Below are 4,702 nucleotides of genomic sequence, written 5' to 3'. Positions count from 1 at the left end.
AATGCCCAGCCTCGCTGGTTGTTATAGGTTGTGTCTCTGAGGACCTCAGACTGTATTTGGAGACAGAATCTTTCCGTTCAGTTCAGTTCAGTTGCTCAGTCGTGTCCAACTCTTTGCGACCCCATGAATCACAGAATCTTTAGACAGTGGACTAAGCTCAAGTCTGGTTGTTAGGGTGAGCCCTAACACAATATGATGAGTCTCCTTGTAAGAAGAGGAACGTGAACACAGAGAGACACCGGGGATGGACTCACAGAGGAAGGCGCCATCAGTGAGCCAAGGAAAGAAGGTTCAGGAGAAACCAAACCTGCTGACACCTTAATCTTGCACTTTCTGCCCTTTATGTGAGAAAATAAATTTCTTTAGTGTAAGCCATCTAGTCTGTGGTACTTGCCAGTCTGGCAAACTAATATATTAGTAATCAGGGAAATTTAAATATTTTTTAAATGGGCTACTATTCTCATACATCCAATTGGAAAAGTAATCAAATGCTTAATAAGTAGCAAGCATCAGGGTGTGGAGGAATAGTAGCTGTTGTTCTCAGCTGGAGGGAATATAAAATGGTACAGGCACTGTGGCAGGCCATCTGACAGTCGTAAAAATTTAAGTGCATGTATTCTATGATGGAGGAATTCAACTTCTCAGTAGCTCCTCTAGGGAAACACCTGAAGGTGGGCATGAGAAGATGGAAACAGGAAAAGTCACTGTAGTGTTGTTGGTAAGAGTGAAAACTTGGAAAGAGCTAAGCTACAATATTTATCAAAAAGGAAATGGCTGAATGAAAGAATTGTATTCTGCAATAGTGTGTAGCAGTTAAAATTTCTGTAGATGCAGAAAGTCTCCACATGGAATATGGGAAGGGAAAATTTGCGTGGAATATCAAGGTGAATAGTAAGACAATGCGTATAGCATGTTAGGACATATATGTATGTGTGAATGCAAAGGACACCATCCAGCAGTAAGCACACGAAACTGATCAGTTACTTTTGGAGGAACAGGGGATCTGCACCAGCAGGATGGCTAACAGAGAATTTAGCTATAAAAAGTCATCTATAAGACTTTTTCATTTCACAAGAAGTGTGTATCACTTATTGCATTTGTAATTTTTACAAGCTATTACTAACCATGGCTCAGGCAGTTTTGTGGTTGTCTATTAGGTTTATTCCATAATAATTGAGAGACAAGTTAATACTTTGAGACTAGGAACTGGCAAACTTTTTCTGTAAAAGGCCAGGCAGTTAATACTCCAGGCTTTGGTGGCTACATCAGCTGTTTTGTAACTACTCAGTTCCGCTGTTATAGGGCAAAATCAGCTATAGCTAATGCCACATAATGAATGAGCACGGCTGTGTTCTCATTAAACTTTATTTATGAAAACCTGGCTCACATTTCACCTGTGAGCCACAGTCTGCCAATTCTTTGTTTAGACTAAGTTTATTATGTAACTAAAATGTATTTTAAATAAATATTTAAATGTATTTAAATATTTTAAAATGCATTTGAATATTTTTATAAAAATAATCTTTCTTATTAACCAACTAATTAAATAAGCAGTAGCCTCTGGGGCCTTGCTTTGAATATTTTAGGCTTTGGCCATATCATTAGAGACCAAACACCCATCCCAGTGGAGATAATCCATTGACCATGACCATCTTGGTGGTGACCATCACCCTTCCCAGCATCAGAGTTGCACAACTATCCATGGGATGGCAATGCGGAGGATAGTGCTTGCCAACAGAGTCAAGATTTGGTGGCCTCAGAGGTGACTCCTGAACCTCCCCAGATGTGGAGTTGCCTTAAAGCAGAGTCTCTGGCCATAGGCTCAGCCAGGCTGGACTGTGAGGTGGGGTTAAGAGGGCTTGATGGCATTGAGCACATGGAGGAGAGGCTCCGTTCTGTGGGGCAAGGTGCCTTTCCTGGCACGAGAGACAGCAAACTCACTGGTCCAAAGCCAGCTTTGCCCCAGGGCTACTCAGGGTGGGGCTGGCCTTCGAGGGACCCTCTCTGAGGGTGTGAGGCCCTGTGACGGTCATGCTGCTTTGTCTCAGCCTTGGTTCCAAGGTCTGCCAGCGCTAACTCAGCAGGCTGCGAGGAACCAGGGCTGGGGCTCTCCCGGCTCCTGTAGCTCCAGCGCTCACAGTCCCCGACATTCGTATTTTCTGGGTCAGGAGACTCCAACTGTATAACAGAGAAGGGGCTGATTGTATGTATGGCTCATGGTGGTGCATGAGAGGCTTCCACTGTGATTATTTCTCTAGGCAGCAAGTGAGGGATAAGGAAGCATCATTAATGAGACAATATTAAGTGATTGCCTTCATGGCTTTTTTTCATTCTGGAAATGTGGAGAACAGCAAGGCCAATACATACACACCCCGTTGTGACTGCTGACCTCAAACGAGATACATTTGTGTTCCCACGCATCTTTCACATGGAACTGGGGGTGATTCGCCACCAGCAAAAGAGAGAGGAAAAACCATACCTGTTAGGTAGTGACTTCTCTGCTCCAACTTCTCCTTTGAGGTCTACTTTCTTCCCCTTTGAGATCCACTTTGAACAATCAGGAATAAAGGATCAATCAGAACATCAATATCCCTGAAGTGGTTGCCTTGTTAAAGACTGGAGCATTAGCTTGATCTTTTGCTTTCCTCAGGAGTGAACACTCGGGTAAGAGGCTACGGCTACAGCTCCTGCTGCAGTCAGGACAGCGCTTCCTCTTCCCTGTACTATAGTCACAGGTTATTATTTCCCAGGATCTGAGCCAATCTTGTCTCTCAACCACATTTCAGTCCAGGCCAGAGGTAGGCTGTAATGGCCTCCATCTGGCACTCCTAAGTCCCAAGTCCAGCGCTTGAACTTGCAAATGACCAGATTACCGTATTTACTCTCCATTATGTGCCCCCCACTTTTCCTCAGATGTCTTCACTGTAAAACAGGAGAAGGGGAGGAATGTTGCTAGCTTCTGCTTTGTCTAATCAGTTCTGAGCAAATTTCGTGTATCTGAAGGGCTCTGCATTTTAGACCCTGAGGTAAAGCTAATTTGAACTTAGGTCTCAAACACTTTTTCCTTTGTCTGAAGCTACTTTGCCTGACAGTGTTACTTGACTTGATACTTCATGTTTGTGTAAGAGAGAGGCAAGCATAAGGGAGAGGGAAAGATGGTGAAATGAGGGGTCTGAGCACAGCTCACAGGAGTGCAACCTGTGGCTCTGGCCTAAGGACAGCCAGCTGACCAGGAGCAGGCAGCATGGACCATTGGGAGAGGTTCTCAGGGTTCTTCCTTCCACCAGGCCCTCCCAGCAGCCCCTTACTCCTCAGCCTGAGCCTCAGGTTCCCAGCACCAGCTGCTGATGGCTGTTCTAGCTCTCAAGGGAAAAGAGGAGATGAGAGCCCGAAGTGCTGAGTGTCACAGGATATGTTTCTTTCACTTGCTTTGTTTTTAAGGATGCTTTATGGAGATGTGGGGAGTGAGCTAGATACATGCTTCAGACAACAGTAAGCAGGGTGCTGGCCACGAAGAGAAAGGAACGGGGGAAGCGGAGAGAAAGGGGAGCAGAACTGCTGGTTAGACAGGTGGGGGAGAGAACTGTGTGAAGATTGGGGCTTCCTTACACTATTTCCTGATTTAAATTGTTTTTATTTTGAACTCATGTCTTAATCCAGCCCTCCTGATGAGAAAAGCAAGAATATCTAAGTACAGTTTTTGTTTGGTCTTTAGTTAAGTTGGTTTCTTCTCTTCCACTCATTTTGCCCCTCCCAAGGGATAAGGAGGATTTGAGTCCAGGGTTTCCTAGGGGTCAGCATTTCTCAAGTGCTTGCTTGCTTTGCTCTTCCCAGCCAAGTGCAGAAAATAGAGCAGCTCGCACAGCCCACTGTGAAAGGTCTGCAGCAGGGGTGGTGACCAGTACCCCTGAGCAGGGGGCTCTTTTCTTTCTGTCAAGTCCTGATTGTCCACAGGGGATTCTGTTAAGACTGGGAAATGTGGAATTACATGGTTGGGAGGTGGACTTGGGTAGGAAGGACCTAGTGAAATACTGGATTTGGGTCCCAAGGGATGCAGCCTCTTTGGTGTGCCCTGGGGAGTACGGGCTGGCCTGGTGGTGCCTCCAGTGCCCTGAGAAGCTATAACCTAAAGATCCTGAACACAGCTATAGGGGTTGGAAAGCTGAAGATGGTTAAGAACTCATCCCAGGAAACTTAATTTGTGAGATTCTAAGTAGGTCTTTCTGGGAGCACAGAAGATCTTTAAGAGTAGGGAAAATATTCTTATAAGATACTGTAATGTTAGATACATGTCATTATACATTTGTCCAAACCCAAAGAATGTACAACACCAAGAGTGAGCTCTATAGTAAACTCTGGATTTCGGATAATTATGATATGTCAATGTAAGTTCATTGATTGTAACAAATGTCCCATTTTGGTGAGGGTTATTGATAATGGGGGGTGGGGGCTGTGAATGTTGAGAACAGAGAGTATATGGGAAATCTCTGTACCTTCCTCTGAATTTTGCTGTGAAACTAAAGATTCTCTAAAAATACCCAAGTCTTAGAAGAAAAAAAACTAGGCCTTTTTGTAAAGACAGGCATTTCCAGGGTCAGGAAAAAAAATCTCAGCTTAGGTAGAGGCTTCCTGGTGGCTCAGCAGTAAAGAATCTGCCTGCAACGCAGGAAGATGGGAGAAATGGGTTCAATCCCTGGGTCGG

At 44.7% G+C, this 4,702-nt stretch overlaps 1 protein-coding gene across 1 annotated transcript in view; it reads right to left on the bottom strand.

The window, feature by feature from the left end:
- NR1I2 (nuclear receptor subfamily 1, group I, member 2) overlaps window positions 1–2,819 on the bottom strand; it is a 41,651-nt gene extending 38,832 nt beyond the window's left edge. Inside the window, exon 1 of the mRNA XM_010845382.1 lies at window positions 2,480–2,819. The gene's annotated coding sequence lies outside the window, so the exon portion shown is untranslated. The remainder of the gene's footprint in view (window positions 1–2,479) is intronic.
- Window positions 2,820–4,702: the final 1,883 nt, after the last annotated feature.

Source organism: Bison bison, unplaced genomic scaffold (genome assembly GCF_000754665.1).
Source record: "Bison bison bison isolate TAMUID 2011002044 unplaced genomic scaffold, Bison_UMD1.0 scf7180017864215, whole genome shotgun sequence".
In the NCBI taxonomy this organism is placed as follows: domain Eukaryota; kingdom Metazoa; phylum Chordata; class Mammalia; order Artiodactyla; family Bovidae; genus Bison; species Bison bison.
The sequence above is the reverse complement of the archived record's forward strand: the minus strand, read 5'-3'. Positions and strand labels throughout refer to the sequence as shown.